We start from the raw sequence: 18,691 nt of genomic DNA, 5'->3' as shown, positions 1-18,691 counted from the left end.
GAAAGGGTGAATATTATCAACCTGAGGCGCTACTGGTCGGGGATCCAGGGTGGGTGAGGGTGAAGAGAGAGACCAGCCGGCTGGAATCGTCCCCTTGATGAATCAACCAGTGCGGCTTAATCTTCAAAGCGGCAGAAACAGGCTGAGTCCTTCCGAGATCGGAGGTGTGCTAAATCCCGAGCACTCTAACTGAGCTATGAAGAGGGGTTCGGGTGCTGTCACTTTGACCGATGCTCTTAGTAAGCAGGTACAAGCGTCTGCAGAGCCAGAGTCTGTACGCGGTCATTATGGGTTGTCACTCACAGGAGGCTCCGTGCACCATAGACAGCGTCTTCCCATTCTCTCGCCCCCAGGCCCCCATTCAAGCTCACTCTAAAATATCCCACTGAGTCACAGGTGATGTGTTTGTGCGTCTGTCTTGGGAATCGGAGCTGACGTACATTATGCCTGATGGGAAGGTACACCTGGCCATCTCTGTTACACTCGTTCAGGGAGCTGACTGAACAGCGCTTGTGGAAGGGATTTGTCCCTCAACTATCCCTCTAGTGGGACTGTTTATACATTGAGTTACACTGACTCTGTACAGAAACAGGCCATTTGGCCCATCTGCTCTGTGCTGGTGTTCCTGCTCCACACGAGCCTCCTCCCACCCCCCTCTTCATCTCCCCCTATCAGCCTATCCTTCTATTCCTTTCTCCCTCCTGTGTTTATCCAGCTTCCCGCTTAAATGTATCGATACTATTCACCTCGACCACTCCCTGTGGGAGCGAGTTCCACATTCTCCCCACTCTCTGGGTAAAGGGGTTTCTCCTGAATTCCCCGTTGGGTTGATTTATGTTTCTTTCATCGCTCTCTCCTCTTCCCAATTCTGAGGCAAGCGCTGGCAATGTAACACCCGCTCCCCTCTCCTCACCGCCCAGGGCCCAGACGCTCCTTCCAGCTGAAGCAGTGATTTCCTTGTCCTTGTTTCAATGTAGTTTACAGTATTTGCTGCTCGCAAAGCCTCCTCCTCAATGTGGACAGACCACAAAGCAGGTTGAGTGATTTCTTTGGAAAGCACCTCTGCTCAGTCCACAACCCTGAGTTTTCGGCTGTCTGTCAGTTTAATTCCCCACCCCACTCTGACCCCTCTGTCCTCAGTCCCCATACTGTTCTAATCGAGCTCACTGGAAGATTAAGGACCAGCCCCTCATCACTCGGTTACACACCTTACAGCATCGAGTTCTCCAATTTCAGATCATAATCACCATTCCCATTTTCTCCAGACAGCTGGTGCTGGTGATGATCCTGTTGTTGCCATCCACACCTCCTCCAGACCCCGCCATCCACCCCTCCTCCAGACCCTGCCATCCACCCCTCCTCCAGACCCCGCCATCCACCCCTCCTCCAGACCCCGCCATCCACCCCTCCTCCAGACCCCGCCATCCACCCCTCCTCTGCACCCCGCCATTCACACCTCCTCTAGACCCCGCCATCCACCCCTCCTCTGGACTCTGCCATTCACACCTCCCCTAGACCCCGCCATTCACACCTCCTCTGGACCCTGCCATTGTTTATTTACTTTCTCCATCACCAACCCCTTGCACCTTTATCCCTTTTGCCATTTAATCTCTCTGTTTTACGTTCTATCTCTCCGTCTTTTCCCCGCCTCTGCGCTTGCTTAAAAAGCGTCACGTCTTTTCTTCCCCCAGATCTGATGAAAGAACATTGTCCTGAAACATCGGCTGGGGTTTAATGTAGAGGCGGCTGGACAGACAGGGGGTTGGGGGGTGGGGCTCTGTACCGGTCCTGGGAGCCTGGTGTGACTCAGGCAATCATCTGCCCAACATCATGGCTTCGGTGCTCAGGGAGGGGGTAAATATTCAACCAACTCCTCAGATGCTGCCCGACCTGCTGAGTATTTCCAGAACTTCCTGCTTATGGGGTGTGGGCTCGGCCAACATCTATTGCATTGTAGAGTCAACCACGTTGCTGTGGGTTTGGAGTCACATGTAGGCCAGAGCGGGTAAGGACAGCAGATTTCCTTCCCTAAAGGACATTAGTGAACCAGATGGGGGTTTTTACAAGAATCATTTCATGATCATCATCATCAGACCTTTTAATTCTTGGATCCAAATTTTGTCAGCTGGCATAGGTGGGATTTGAACACAGGTCACCAGAGATTTAACCTGGACTCCTGCAACACTAGCCCAGTGACAATACCACTCCGCCACCTCCCCTGGCGATCGCTCTGATGATTTTAAAGACCTCTATCAGGTCCACCCTCAGCGTCCTCTTTTGCAGGGAAAAGAGTCCCAGTCTCTTCAGCCTTCCCTGATTTCCCCACTCGGTTGCCTCATCGTGCTAGTAAATCCTGATCCAACCTTCTGCACTCCCTCTCTATCCTTTTCTAATAATGGGAGACCAGATTGTAGCGCCAAGCGTAGCCTGACCAAGATTCAACGCACACTTAACACAACGCCCCTATCTTTCAACTCTCTTCCTCCATAAAGGATGCGCCCCTGTACGGTTTAGATCATACAATTGATTTGTGACTGCAGTATAATACTCTATTAGTGATATACAGGCTCATCCACAGAGGCAGCATTATTAAGCACCAAGGGCTCTCAACTGTGGGAAAGCCCTTGGCTTTAATGAGCGTCCTATAATTCTGCATTAACAATTCTGCTCGATCAAAGCTGATTGCACCGAGGCAGCATATCACAGTATTCCTACAGGGCTACAGCACAGAAGGAGGCCATTCGGCCCTTCATGTCTCTGCTGGCTCTTTGAGAGAGCTCTCCAGTTAGTCCCACACTCCCCCCTGCTCTTTCCCCCCCCACCCCTATAGCCCTGCAAATCGATCTCCTTCAAGTGTTTAACTGATTCCCCCTTTCGAAAATTCCTATCCCACCCCCCTTTCAGGCAGCGCCTTCCAGATCACAACAACTCGCTGTGTAAAAAAAAATCCTCCTCATCTCCCCCTCTGGTCCTTTTCCCGATTCTCTTCAATCTGTGTCCCTCTGGTTACCGACCCTCCCGCCACTGGGAACAGTTTCTGCCTATTTACTCTATCCAAACCCCTCATCATTTTCAACACAAACTCACTGCTTAATAAAAATTTGCAAGGTTTTTTGCCGAGGATTTACTGAAGGCTGCTAAAATACCACCCCCCCACCATTCCCCAGCCAGCACCCCCCACCTCTCCCACTCCCTCCCCCTCCCCTGCCCAGACCCCAACCCCGCTGCCACCAATGGTTCCCTGCAGAGGGATAGTGTCATTCGGTGGATGGGAGACCTCAGTTCATTCAGCCTCAGCCTGAGCAGCGAGAGGGAGATTCTAGGTGACCTGAGTATCCCTTAGAGTTATAGTCGTTACCGCACCAAGGAGGCCATTCAGCCCATTGAGTCCAAGCCTGTTAGGACTGGGATGGGAGGATTGCACTGTCTGTGTCTAGTTCCACCATTCCATAGGCCACAACATATGTTTAAACCATCTCCCCAGCCAGCTCTGCAGTCAACTATGTGCTTGACTTATGAATCTCAGAATGACCACTCTAGGCCCAGAGGTTTCTACCATAAACAGGAAAATTATTAGTTTATTATAAAACCAGACTTGTCAAGTAGTTGGTGCTTGGCGATGACAGACTGGATTTAGAAAGGTCAGAACTCTCCGCTTCCGATATTTTTAAGCCAGCCTGTGGGGCTCGGTCTGGACAGTGAGAAACTCCGTTTAAAACATAGAGTCCGGAACCCCACCGCTCCCCCTCACTCACCCCAGCCCCGGGGTCCCGGTGTTCGGCGCTGTCTGCATCCCTCTCTCCCGGGCCCTTGATCTACACTAATCGCCTCAACCACTCCCTGTGGTAGTGAGTTCCACATCCTCACCGCTCCTCTGAATTCCCCATTGCGTTAACCAGTGAGGACCCCTCGTTCAGGACTCGTCAACAAATGGAAACACCTTCTCTACCCCTTCCAGGTCAACCCCTGCTCTTCTCTATTGTTGAGTAAAGACCCCCAGCACGTTCAATCCTTGCTGATGGGCTCTCATATCAAAAACAAAAGTCATTTTTGTACCCTCTCCAGTGCCAGTATATCTTTTGGCAATATGGCTTTTTGTCTTGCACTCATCAGAGTAAAACAACAATTTTTACTGCTTGTGAAGAGAGTGCTGCTTGGTTGGCAAGTAGTGCTGCCATGGAGAATGCACCAGTGATGGTGGCTGGCAGTTAACTTACTGCCAAACATTGTTTGAAATTTAAACCAGGCAGCTTGACTCTGATTGGTCATGACATTGCCCTGAGGGATGCCCAATGCCCTGGGGGCATCAGTTCAAATCCCTTTATGGCAGCTGGTGGAATTTAAATTTAATTAATAACCTGGAATTATTAACTAGTCTCAGTTCCCTGTTAGGGATGGAAACCTGCCGTCCTTACCCGGTCTGGCTTACATGTGACTCCAGACCCACAGGAATGTGGTTGACTCTTAACTGCCCCTCTGAAATGGCCTAGCAAGTCGCTCAGTGGCAATTAGGGAGGGGCAACAAATGCTGGCCTCACCAGAGGTATCCACATCACATAAAAGAAGAAATAAACATCCTCCCCTTTTCCCTAGAGCCCTCCTCATCTCCTCTCTTCAGATAATTATCCAATTATCTTTCGAAAGCCTCCAATTAATCTGTCTCCACCGCACTCTCAGACAGTGCATTCCAGACCCTAACCACTCGATTGGCCCTGTCTCCACCACACTCTCAGACAGGGCATTCCAGACCCTAACCACTCGATTGGCCCTGTCTCCCCCACACTCTCAGACAGGGCATTCCAGACCCTAACCACTCGATTGGCCCTGTCTCCACCACACTCTCAGACAGGGCATTCCAGACCCTAACCACTCGATTGGCCCTGTCTCCCCCACACTCTCAGACAGGGCATTCCAGACCCTAAACACTCGATTGACGCTGTCTCCACCACACTCTCAGACAGTGCATTCCAGATCCTAACCACTCGATTGACGCTGTCTCCACCACACTCTCAGACAGTGCATTCCAGATCCTAACCACTCGATTGACGCTGTCTCCACCACACTCTCAGACAGTGCATTCCAGACCCTAACCACTCGATTGACCCTGTCTCCACCACACTCTCAGACAGTGCATTCCAGATCCTAACCACTCACTATGTGGAAATGTTTCTCCTTAAGTTCGTGTTGTTTCTTTTGTCAATCGCCTTAAACCTGTGTCCCTCTGGTTCTCGATCCTTCCACCAACGGAAACAGTTTCTCCCTCTCTACTCTGTCCAGACCCCTCATGATTTTGAACACCTCTGTCAAATCTCCCCTCAACCTTCTTTACTCCTGGGAGAACAGACCCAACTTCTCCAATATCTGATGTCACTGAAGTTCCTGATCACTGTAACTGTTTTTTGTGAATCTTTTCGACACTGTCTCTAACCATTTCAAAGGGGAGGGAGAGGCGGAGAGGTTTAGGGAGGGAATCCCAGAACTCAGGGCCCCCAGGCAGCTGAAGGCATGGCCGCCAACGGTGGAGCGATGGGGAATCGGGGGATGCTCAAGAGGCCGGAATTGGAGGAGCGCAGAGATCTCGGACGGTTGTGGCGGGGGGTTGGAGGGGGTTACAGGGATAGGGAGGGGCCGAGGCCATGGAGGGATTTGAAAACAAGAGTCAGAATTTTAAAATCGAAGCATTGCTGGATCGGGAGCCAATCTGGGTCAGCGAGTGCAGAGGGTTATAGGGGAACGGGACTCAGTGTGAGTTAGGGTATGGGCAGCAGAGTTTTGGATGACCTCAATCTTACGGAGGGTGCAAGATGGGAGGCCAGCCAGGAATGCTTTGGAATATTCGTGCCTCGATGTGACAAAGGCATGGGTGAGGGTTTCAGTCACAACTGACCTGAGGCAGTGTCAAGCTGGACTGTACAGGAGATGCAGGTCTCAATGACAGAGTGTCACCTAAGGACACCTTGGTTGCAAACAGTCTGGTTCAGCGGGCACACAGGCTGGCCAGGGAGTGGGACAGAGTCATTGGCTGGAGAACGGAGATTTGGTCTGGCCTGAAGGCAATGGGCTTCACCCATCCCAATATTCAATGGGAGGAAACACTCGCTCATCCAACAGTGGACATCAGAAATCTGTCTCCCTGATATAGATTTATGTCCCCCAGCCTCCACTTTCCTGGACAACGCCACTGTGATTCATGTCAAACTGAAAACCCCAACACATGTTCTGTTTCAGACGATGCAACTAGATTTGCATAATTCCCATTTGAATTTGTAGACAAAATGCAAACGTTCAGTGGGTCATTAAAGCGCTCCATCAAAGTGTACGCTGAGCGAATGCGTTGACACCCGGAGAAGGCATTGATGTGGGAAGCCACGAATAACGTGCCTGGGAGACTCCATCTTAAATGGGTCTTGGTGTTGCCAACCCAGGGGGGTCATGGGTCACGAACAAGGGAAGCTCCAATCATTAAAGAGCTCAGATAGCCAATTGCTGCAGTCGTCAAGAAGGAGTTGGATACAGCTCTTGGGGCGAAAGGGATCAAAAGGATATGGGGAGAAAGCGGGTGCCAGGCTGTTGAGTTGGATGATCAGCCATGATCATAATGAATGGCGGAGCAGGATCGAAGGGCCGAATGGCCTCCTCCCTGCTCCTAGTTTCTATGTTTCTAGAACTGTAGGTACGGTTTAATGCAGTCGGGGGCTGGCTGGAGGTCAAATGTTGATCAGCAGCTCCCGCGCTGTTGGTTAAAACATCGGGCGTGTTTAGTTCTTTAACTGTGAGGGGGAGTTTCCGATTATTTTGTTCCCTCCTGGGACGTGGGCAGCTCATGGCCAGGCCGGCATTCGTTGGCCGAGTGGCCCTTGAGAAGGGGGTGATGAGCCCCCCTCCTTGAGCGGCTGCGGCGTAGCTAACGCGGCACGGTTAGGGAGAGGGTTCCGGGGCTTTCTTTCTGAATGGGTTTCGTGAACGAGAGGCTCTCTTCAGTCCCAGGGGTGGGTTTGATCGCAAACTCTGTCAGACCGTTCAACCTTTAAGTTTCTTTCAACCCCACCAGGGTCCAGGGGCCCGTCCACTGGGTGAGGGGCCGTGGGCGATACAGAGGGTGTACCAAGCGGCGTGGGGAACAGAGGGGGGCAGGCTCTGCATGAGGGGGGTGGGTGCAAGGAGGGGGCATGTGGTGTGGCTGGTGTGAGGAGGGTTGGAGGGTTTGAGGGTCTGACATTCATCATTGAAATTGGGCCAACGCGGCCGCTAAGACAGGCAGGCATCCTGGCCTGTGGCCTTGCCTCTGCTGCCGCCTCAGGCCCCTGTCCATCTCGCCTCTGCCTCCCCCTGGAACAAAAGTGTTGCGCGCGGGGCTCCTGTCAGAGGGAACGGGGCCTCCCGGCTCCTGACGCTCCCCGGCTCGACCTCCCTGCCCCTCGGTTTGCTGCACGGTCACCGCTGACCTCGAAGGCCTTGGGCGTGAAGCCCTCTGGCCAGGCCTGGGCGCAGAAACCAGCACCACGCTGGTGCTCCTGCTGCCAGCGCCGAGGGAGTGCTGCCCTGTCAGGGGCGCGAGCGTTCAGAGCTCGATGTCAAGGGGAGGCCCTGCCTCATCTCTCAATGCGGCGCGAGAGAAGGCCGGGGGCACCGAGGAAGGCCGGGGAGGGGGTGGGGGGGAGCTTTCTTATACTCATTGAGCTGGGGGGGTCACTGTTGCAATGTAAGAAGCACAGCGGCCATTTTGCGCACAGCAAGATCCCACGGCCAACAACGTGAGAATGGCCGGGCCATCTGTTTTTGGCTGTGCAGTCGGAGGGGTACATAGTGGACCCAGGTCACCGTGGGCCATCCCACCTACCCACCCCTCCAAGGCACCCCCACCACCCCCACCCCCAACCCCGCAGTGCTGCACCGGAAATGGCAGCTGAAGTGTGTGTGTGTGTGTGTGTGTGTGTATGTGTGTGGGGCTGGGCTGCGGGGGGCAGAGGGCGGTGACAGAGAGGCCAGGGCTGCTAACCACAGCCGGCAGCCGGGAGCGTAGAATCCGGAGAGGGGTCGGGGACCCCAGCGTTTGCTGACTGTGTTTCCCCGGTGAGTTTCTATTCCGGGCCCGGTGTTGAATCCCCTGGGGTAAATGCAGCTAGGCAGCAGACGGGCTCTCTGAGTCACGGAAAGGTCCCCCAAACCCTGTCAACTCACTGTGGATTCAGCTCCCCGGGGCACTACAGCGCTGGAATCCTCAGCTCCCCCGATGATCTGTCAGGAACCCAGCATTTCTCTGGCTCCTGACTGTGCCCAGCTCCGATGAACCCTACCATGGCGCGCTCACCATAACCTTACTTCATCCTCCTGTACGCTGTGGACTGGTTCCCTGTCTAACTCCCCAAGTGACACTTCACCTCGTCCACATGCTCTCTTAATACCACCCCCCCTCTCCCCACCGCCCCATCTACTTTCTCCCCTTCTCCAGCCCCACACCGGGCGGAGCTGAACAGGATTCACGGACCAGAGGCAAGGACATTCGGCCCATCGGCTCAGTGCCGGTGTTTCAGCCACCTCTGCCTGACGAGACAGCTGAACAGACGATCCCCCCCCCCTCCTCCTGCCCTCTCGGGTGGGTGTAGAAGGTCTCACGGCCACTATTTGCAGGAAGAGCAGCCGGGAGCTCTCCCCGGTGACCTGGGGGCCAGAATTTAACCCTCAGCCCACATTGGAAAGTGGACTGTCTGACCGTTCGCAGGGTTCCGTTTGTGGGATCTTGCTGTGCACAAATTGGTTGCTGTGTTTCCTACATTGCAGCAATGGCTGCGGGGGGCAGGCGGTGGCGGAGTGGGTATTGTCGCTGGACTAGTAATCGAGAGGCCCGGGGTAATGGATGATATGGAAGGGGTGATGTTCCCTTGTTTGAGCGTAAAGGTTTAAGTGATTTGCACGTATCACCTGGAACGTGGGATTGCGTCTGTCCCTCAGTCCTTGCTGTTTATTATATTTACGGTATTTATTAATGTTCATAAAATGTATACAGGGTTGATGACAAACCAACGGTATCATCACATGCAGAATAATACAGGATTCACAGGAGGCTCTGATCAAATTTGCTGATAAGGCAAAATTCATATGACAATTAAAACGATCCTGAATGGCTTAGATCATACAAGTAAAAAAAAAAAACATTTTTTAAATGTCCTTTAGGGAGGGAAATCTGCCCTCCTTACCCGGTCTGGCCTACATGTGACTCCAGACCCACAGCCATGTGGTTGACTCTTAATTACCCTCTGAAATGGCCGAGCAAGACAGTTGTATCAAACCACTACAAAGTCACACAAAAGTTCTGAAACCGGACGGACCACCCGGCATCGACCTCGACACCGGAAACGACAATGGCAAACTCAGCCCTGAATCCCCCACTATCAACATCCTGGGGGTTACCATTGACCAGAAACTGAACTGGACCCAGCCATATAAATACTGTGGCCACAAGAGCAGGTCAGAGGCTGGGAATCCTGCTCTGAGTGACTCACCTCCTGACTCCCCAAAGCCTGTCCACCATCTACAAGGCACAAGTCAGGAGTGTGGTGGAATACTCCCCACTTGCCTGGATAAGTGCAGCCCCCACAACACTCAAGAAGCTCAACACCATCCAGGATAAAGCAGCCCTGCTTGATGGGCACCACATCCACAAACATTCACTCCCTCCACCACTGACGCACAGTAGCAGCAGTGTGTGTACCATCTACAAGATGCACTGCAGGAATTCACCAAGGCTCCATCGACAGCACCTTCCAAACCCATGACCACTACCATCTAGAAGGACAAGGGCAGCAGACACATGGGAACACCACCACCTGGAAGTTCCCCTCCAAGTCACTCACCATCCTGACTTGGAAATATATCGGCCGTTCCTTCACTGTCGCTGGGTCCAAATCCTGGAACTCCCTCCCTAACAGCGCTGTGGGTGTACCTACACCACAGGGACTGCAGCGGCTCAAGAAGGCAGCTCACCACCACCTTCTCAAGGGGCAATTAGGGATGGGCAATAAATGCTGGGCCCAACCAGCGACACCCACGTCCCATGAACAAATATGAAAGAATCATGTGTTTATCCAGCTTCCCCCTTAAATGTATCGATACTATTCACCTCGACCACTCCCTGTGGGAGCGAGTTCCACATTCTCCCCACTCTCTGGGTAAAGGAGCTTCTCCTGAATTCCCTATTGAATAATAGGGCAGAACCTTACCTCTTGCATGTGGGTGCGTGACTGACCCGATCGGGTGTAAAATCGCACGCCCGCCGACAATGAAGGGGGTAATTAAGCCCATTAACGGAGCAATTGTCTGCGATTTTTCGTGGCCCGTCCAACCTCACGGTTGGCGGACGGGTGAATCGACCGGGCGGCCTTTACATTTTTCATCAAACCCCATCCAAGGCCGGGGTGAGATTTCCGTTAGGAAATAAAATAAATATAAATATCTGCGGACGGCACTTTTATCAGCTATTTTTTTTTCAGGTGATTGATTGTGATGTTTGGACATTTTTTTGTTTCGCAGCTTTTTAAACTTTTATTTGAGCTTTCTCGGGTCTGCAGCTTCCCTCAGGCAGCCGTCTACCTTCAGGGAGCTCTCTCGCAGAGCTCACCCCCGCCCACGGAAACATCAGTGCCCGTCCTCATCCTGACCCCCACCCCCGGCAGCGCTGAGCTCTTCACCGCGCGCTTCATGCTGGCTGTTAATTGGTCAGCCAGCCTGACATCGCGGTCAGGGGCCAATCACGGTCGGGGTTCCGTTTCCCGACCGCTCCCGGGCCCACCAATCACACGCGTCCGACCACCTAAAAATTCAGGCCATAGAATTGCTCAGCGCAGAAGGAGGCCATTCGCTCCATCGAGCCGGTGCTGCCTCTTTGGAGGAGAAAGGCAGCTAGTCCCTCCTTCCAACTCTTCTCCACACCCCGGCACATTCTTTCTCCTCCGAGTGTTTATCCAATTCTCTTTTGAAAGCTGCTATTAAATCTGCACCCATCCCTCAATCGGGCAGTGTATTCCAGATGTTAACCGCTGGAATTATGAGTGTTTAGCTTACATTTAGGTCCCTCCCTCCCTAAAATCTTCAATCGCCTGACTCCACTCCCCTTCCCTCCCAACCCTCACCCCCCCTGCCGTAGATGGCCATTGTGTCAACCATCTAGGCCTCAGGCTTCAGGGCACCTTGCCTGAAATCGCACCCCCACCGAACCTCTCCACCGTGGGAGCAGCAGGGTGGTCCCACCGTCCAGCGAGTCTTCACCCCACCCACCCCACGGGCCAGGCTCATCGACGAAAAGGACTCACCTTGACGCCATGCTTGAGGCTGAGGTTTTGGCGCACCTTAGGCAGAGGTTGCCAACCCTCCCAAATTGCCCTGGAGACTTCTGGAATTGAAGGCCGATCGACCATTTACTCCTGCGAACCAAAATCCCAGGAGAACGTGAATATTTTGACTGAACATTTCCACTTTCTGGTTACTGAGGTGGTGGGGGAGGGTGAAGGAAAGGCTGTTGCATTAGCAGGTCAAGGTGAATCCAATTGGATAGTAAAGAGCCCGTTCTCTTTCCCATTGGCCATGGGGAGAAGTGCGCTGGCGTATGGACCAATGGTGAGAATATGGGTCAAGGCAATAGGGCAAGTGACAATGCCTCCAGGAATATGCCCTCCCTGAGGACCTGACCCTTTCCTCCACTCCATCCCCTTCCCCTCTCCGCTCCTTCACAAGACATGATCACTGCCGTGCAAGTGTAAGGAAACAAGCAAAAGAATTGCACCCGCCTCACACTCTCCCCCCCACACCCCCCCACCGAGCCTCCAAGTTTCCCTCCTTCCCATAGAAGGCGGGTTGGTGGGGTTCTACAGGTAGGCCCCGTTGCCATGGTAACTTGGCGGCTTGGGTTAGGGCACACGTGCAGATGTCCAGAAAGGCCGCTGACCCTCCCTGTGGCGTGTAATCCTTGCCACAGACGCAGACAGGCAGACGAAGGCAGGGATGGGTGCATTGGCAGGGTTCACCTCAGCGGGCACCAGACATAGGTACCCACCAGCTGCCTGGCAGCAGGTGCCGATGAGCATACTGCAGGCCTTACCGAAGCCTGCCACAACCTTGTACACTCCTGTTCCCCCATGGAGGACAACCCTGAGCGGGCAAAGGCATTGTAATAAACTTGGAACGCAGGGCTAGTTTCCCATACGGAGCAGTGAACTTTATTTACAGGCTCCTGGTGTGTCTACATGCTTGTCCCAAGACCTGGGCTAAAAAAGCTCCACTTGTAAGATTCCCCGCACTTAGGGCTGATTCGTCAGTACAGTCACGTGACCCTCGCGATAGTAAGAAATGGTCTAACTGACCATTACTACAGGCGTGATGGGCCGAATGGCCTCATCCCGTGTTGAGTGATTTTCTGATTCTATGGGAGCAGAGGAGGCGTGTGGCAGAGAGGGAGGGAGACTAACAAATCTGACTAATGTCAAGAGAGAGAATGGATTGGAAAACTTGCCTGTGTGGCAGAGCTGACTATCACAGTAAATCAATCTCATTAAATTGTCTCTTGGTGAGCAGTTTCCAAACAGTCTGTCAGGTCAAAGTTAATGAGAGTGATACATTTTAAAAGGTTCACATTATACATTCCACCTCTACACCAGTGATATCTTCACGGAACCTCACCCTCGAATTCAGGGAACACCTGACAAGGCAACTGCAGTAAAACATCCTCTGAGGTAATGTTGGTGCTGAGCACAAGTTCATTGTGACTGTGTGGTGAGTGGGCCGGTTTCTCAACCCCAAGGTTAAAGTCGCACTTCAAAGACCAGAGCCAGGCTTATACACACAGTGCAGTACGGAGGGAGTGCTGCACTGTCAGAGGGTCAGTACTGAGGGAGTGCTGCACTGTCAGAGGGTCAGTACTGAGGAAGTGCTGCACTGTCAGAGGGTCAGTACTGAGGGAGTGCTGCACTGTCCAAGGGTCAGTACTGGGGGAGTGCTGCACTGTCAGAGGGTCGGTACTGAGGGAGAGCTGCACTGTCAGAGGGTCAGTACTGAGGGAGTGCTGCACTCAGAGGGTCAGTACTGAGGGAGTGCTGCATTGTCAGAGGGTGAGCACTGAGCGAGTTCAGAACTGTCCAAGGGTTAGCACTGAGGGAGTGCTGACCTGTTGGTGGGTCAGTACTGAGGGAGTACTGCACTGTCAGACGGTCAGTACTGAGGGAGTGATGCACTTCCTTAGAGTCAGTACTGAGGGTGTTCTGCACAATCGGAGGGTCAGGACTGAGGGAGCGCTGCACTGTTGGGGGTTCAGTACTGTGGCAGTGCTACACTGACAGGGGATCAATATTGAGGGAGTGCTGCACTGTCGGAGGGTCAGTACTGAGGGAGTGCTGCACTGTCGGAGGGTCAGTACTGACGGAGTGCTGCACTGTTGGTAGGTCAGTACTGAGGGAGTGCTGCACTGTCGGAGGGTCAGTACTGAGGGAGATCTGCACTGTTGGTAGGTCAGTACTGAGGGAGTGCTGCACTGTCGGAGGGTCAGTACTGAGGGAAATCTGCACTGTTGGTAGGTCAGTACTGAAGGAGTGCCGCACTGTTGGTGGGTCAGCACTGAGGGAGTGCTGCACTGTTGGTGGGTCAGTACTGAGGGAGTACTGCCCTGTTGGTGGGTCGGGACTGGGGGAGTGCTGCACTGTAAGAGGGTCAGTACTGAGGGAGTGCTGCACTGTCGGATGGTCAGTACTGAGGGAGTGCTGCACTGTTAGAGGGTCAGTACTGAGGGAGTGCTGCACTGTTGGAGGGTCAGTACTGAGGGAGTGCTGCACTGTCGGATGGTCAGTACTGAGGGAGTGCTGCACTATCGGAATATCAGTACAGAAGGAGCGCCGCACTGTCTAGAGAGTCAGTACTGAGGGAGTGCTGCACTGTCGGAGGGTCAGTACTGAGGGAATGCCGCACTGTCTAGAGAGTCAATACTGAGGGGGTGCTGCACTGTCGGAGGGTCAGTACTGAGGGAGTGCTGCACTGTCGGAGGGTCAGTACTGAGGGAGTGCTGCACTGTCAGAGGGTCAGTACTGAGGGAGTGCTGCACTGTCAGAGGGTCAGTACTGAGGGAGTGCTGCACTGTCAGAGGGTCAGTACTGAGGGAGTGCTGCACTGTCGGAGGGTTAGTACTGAGGGAGTGCTGCACTGTCAGAGGGTCAGTACTGAGGGAGTGCTGCACTGTCGGAGGGTCAGTACTGAGGGAGTGCTGCACTGTCGGAGGGTCAGTACTGAGGGAGTGCTGCACTGTCGGAGGGTCAGTACTGAGGGAGTGCTGCACTGTCGGAGGGTCAGTACTGAGGGAGTGCTGCACTGTTGGAGGGTCAGTACTGAGGGAGTGCTGCACTGTCGGAGGGTCAGTACTGAGGGAGTGCTGCACTGTCCAAGGGTCAGTACTGGGGGAGTGCTGCACTGTCAGAGGGTCGGTACTGAGGGAGAGCTGCACTGTCAGAGGGTCAGTACTGAGGGAGTGCTGCACTGTCAGAGGGTCAGTACTGAGGGAGTGCTGCACTCAGAGGGTCAGTACTGAGGGAGTGCTGCATTGTCAGAGGGTCAGTACTGAGGGAGTGCTGCATTGTCAGAGGGTAAGTTCTGAGGGAGTGTTGCACGGTTGGGGGTCAGTACTGAGGCTGTGCTGAACTGTCGGAGGATCAGTTCTGAGGGAGTGCTGCACTGTCAAAGGGTGAGCACTGAGCGAGTTCAGAACTGTCCAAGGGTTAGCACTGAGGGAGTGCTGACCTGTTGGTGGGTCAGTACTGAGGGAGTACTGCACTGTCAGACGGTCAGTACTGAGGGAGTGATGCACTTCCTTAGAGTCAGTACTGAGGGTGTTCTGCACAATCGGAGGGTCAGGACTGAGGGAGCGCTGCACTGTTGGGGGTTCAGTACTGTGGCAGTGCTACACTGACAGGGGATCAATATTGAGGGAGTGCTGCACTGTCGGAGGGTCAGTACTGAGGGAGTGCTGCACTGTTGGTAGGTCAGTACTGAGGGAGTGCTGCACTGTCGGAGGGTCAGTACTGAGGGAGATCTGCACTGTTGGTAGGTCAGTACTGAGGGAGTGTGCACTGTCGGAGGGTCGGGACTGGGGGAGTGCTGCACTGTTAGAGGGTCAGTGCTGAGGGAGTGCTGCACTGTCGGAGGGTCAGTACTGAGGGAGATCTGCACTGTTGGTAGGTCAGTACTGAGGGAGTGCTGCACTGTCGGAGGGTCAGTACTGAGGGAGATCTGCACTGTTGGTAGGTCAGTACTGAGGGAGTGCTGCACTGTCGGAGGGTCAGTACTGAGGGAAATCTGCACTGTTGGTAGGTCAGTACTGAAGGAGTGCCGCACTGTTGGTGGGTCAGCACTGAGGGAGTGCTGCACTGTTGGTGGGTCAGTACTGAGGGAGTACTGCCCTGTTGGTGGGTCGGGACTGGGGGAGTGCTGCACTGTAAGAGGGTCAGTACTGAGGGAGTGCTGCACTGTCGGATGGTCAGTACTGAGGGAGTGCTGCACTGTTAGAGGGTCAGTACTGAGGGAGTGCTGCACTGTTGGAGGGTCAGTACTGAGGGAGTGCTGCACTGTCGGATGGTCAGTACTGAGGGAGTGCTGCACTATCGGAATATCAGTACAGAAGGAGCGCCGCACTGTCTAGAGAGTCAGTACTGAGGGAGTGCTGCACTGTCGGAGGGTCAGTACTGAGGGAATGCCGCACTGTCTAGAGAGTCAATACTGAGGGGGTGCTGCACTGTCGGAGGGTCAGTACTGAGGGAGTGCTGCACTGTCGGAGGGTCAGTACTGAGGGAGTGCTGCACTGTCAGAGGGTCAGTACTGAGGGAGTGCTGCACTGTCAGAGGGTCAGTACTGAGGGAGTGCTGCACTGTCAGAGGGTCAGTACTGAGGGAGTGCTGCACTGTCGGAGGGTTAGTACTGAGGGAGTGCTGCACTGTCAGAGGGTCAGTACTGAGGGAGTGCTGCACTGTCGGAGGGTCAGTACTGAGGGAGTGCTGCACTGTCGGAGGGTCAGTACTGAGGGAGTGCTGCACTGTCGGAGGGTCAGTACTGAGGGAGTGCTGCACTGTCGGAGGGTCAGTACTGAGGGAGTGCTGCACTGTTGGAGGGTCAGTACTGAGGGAGTGCTGCACTGTCGGAGGGTCAGTACTGAGGGAGTGCTGCACTGTCCAAGGGTCAGTACTGGGGGAGTGCTGCACTGTCAGAGGGTCGGTACTGAGGGAGAGCTGCACTGTCAGAGGGTCAGTACTGAGGGAGTGCTGCACTGTCAGAGGGTCAGTACTGAGGGAGTGCTGCACTCAGAGGGTCAGTACTGAGGGAGTGCTGCATTGTCAGAGGGTCAGTACTGAGGGAGTGCTGCATTGTCAGAGGGTAAGTTCTGAGGGAGTGTTGCACGGTTGGGGGTCAGTACTGAGGCTGTGCTGAACTGTCGGAGGATCAGTTCTGAGGGAGTGCTGCACTGTCAAAGGGTGAGCACTGAGCGAGTTCAGAACTGTCCAAGGGTTAGCACTGAGGGAGTGCTGACCTGTTGGTGGGTCAGTACTGAGGGAGTACTGCACTGTCAGACGGTCAGTACTGAGGGAGTGATGCACTTCCTTAGAGTCAGTACTGAGGGTGTTCTGCACAATCGGAGGGTCAGGACTGAGGGAGCGCTGCACTGTTGGGGGTTCAGTACTGTGGCAGTGCTACACTGACAGGGGATCAATATTGAGGGAGTGCTGCACTGTCGGAGGGTCAGTACTGAGGGAGTGCTGCACTGTTGGTAGGTCAGTACTGAGGGAGTGCTGCACTGTCGGAGGGTCAGTACTGAGGGAGATCTGCACTGTTGGTAGGTCAGTACTGAGGGAGTGTGCACTGTCGGAGGGTCGGGACTGGGGGAGTGCTGCACTGTTAGAGGGTCAGTGCTGAGGGAGTGCTGCACTGTCGGAGGGTCAGTACTGAGGGAGATCTGCACTGTTGGTAGGTCAGTACTGAGGGAGTGCTGCACTGTCGGAGGGTCAGTACTGAGGGAGATCTGCACTGTTGGTAGGTCAGTACTGAGGGAGTGCTGCACTGTCGGAGGGTCAGTACTGAGGGAGTGCTGCGCTGTTGATGGGTCAGTACTGAGGGAGTGCTGCACTGTTGGTGGGTCAGTACTGAGGGAGTGCTGTCCTGTTGGTGGGTCGGGACTGAGGGAGTGCTGCACTGTCTAGAGAGTCAGTACTGAGGGAGTGCTGCACTGTCTAGAGAGTCAACACTGAGGGAGTGCTGCACTGTCGGAGGGTCAGTACTGAGGGAGTGCTGCACTGTCGGAGGGTCAGTACTGAGGGAGTGCTGCACTGTCAGAGGGTCAGTATTGAGGGAGTGCTGCACTGTCAGAGGGTCAGTACTGAGGGAGTGCTGCACTGTCAGAGGGTCAGTACTGAGGGATTGCTGCACTGTCAGAGGGTCAGTACTGAGGGAGTGCTGCACTGTCAGAGGGTCAGTACTGAGGGAGTGCTGCACTGTCAGAGGGTCAGTACTGAGGGAGTGCCGCACTGTCAGATGGTCAGTACTGAGGGAGTGCTGCACTGTTAGAGGGTAAGTACTGAGGGAGTGCTGCACTGTTAGAGGGTCAGTACTGAGGGAGTGCCGCACTGTTAGAGGGTCAGTACTGAGGGAGTGCTGCACTGTCAGAGGGTCAGTACTGAGGGAGTGCCGCACTGTTAGAGGGTCAGTACTGAGGGAGTGCTGCACTGTCAGAGGGTCAGTACTGAGGGAGTGCTGCACTGTCAGAGGGTCAGTACTGAGGGAGTGCCGCACTGTCAGATGGTCAGTACTGAGGGAGCGCTGCACTGTTAGAGGGTCAGTACTGAGGGAGTGCTGCACTGTTAGAGGGTCAGTACTGAGGGAGTGCTGCACTGTCGGAGGGTCAGTACTGAGGGAATGCTGCACTGTCAGAGGGTCAGTATTGAGGGAGTGCTGCACTGTCAGAGGGTGAGTACTGAGGGAGTGCTGCACTGTCAGAGGGTCAGTACTGAGGGAGTGCTGCACTGTCAGAGGGTCAGTACTGAGGGAGTGCTGCACTGTCGGAGGGTCAGTACTGAGGGAGTGCTGCACTGTCGGAGGGTCAGTACTGAGGGAGTGCTGCACTGGTGGAGGGTCAGTACTGAGGGAATGCTGCACTGGTGGAGGGTCAGTACTGAGGGAGTGCCGCACTGTTAGAGGGTCAGTACTGAGGGAGTGCTGCACTGTCAGAGGGTCAGTACTGAGGGAGTGCCGCACTGTTAGAGGGTCAGTACTGAGGGAGTGCTGCACTGTCAGAGGGTCAGTACTGAGGGAGTGCTGCACTGTCAGAGGGTCAGTACTGAGGGAGTGCCGCACTGTCGGAGGGTCAGTACTGAGGGAGTGCTGCACTGGTGGAGGGTCAGTACTGAGGGAATGCTGCACTGGTAGAGGGTCAGTACTGAGGGAATGCTGCACTGGTGGAGGGTCAGTACTGAGGGAATGCTGCACTGGTGGAGGGTCAGTACTGAGGGAATGCTGCACTGGTGGAGGGTCAGTACTGAGGGAGTGCCGCACTGTTAGAGGGTCAGTACTGAGGGAGTGCTGCACTGTCAGAGGGTCAGTACTGAGGGAGTGCTGCACTGGTGGAGGGTCAGTACTGAGGGAGTGCCGCACTGTTAGAGGGTCAGTACTGAGGGAG

This window comes from Cetorhinus maximus, chromosome 34 (genome assembly GCF_964194155.1).
Source record: "Cetorhinus maximus chromosome 34, sCetMax3.hap1.1, whole genome shotgun sequence".
NCBI classification, from domain to species: Eukaryota; Metazoa; Chordata; class Chondrichthyes; order Lamniformes; family Cetorhinidae; genus Cetorhinus; species Cetorhinus maximus.
Note: the sequence above shows the minus strand (reverse complement) of the source record.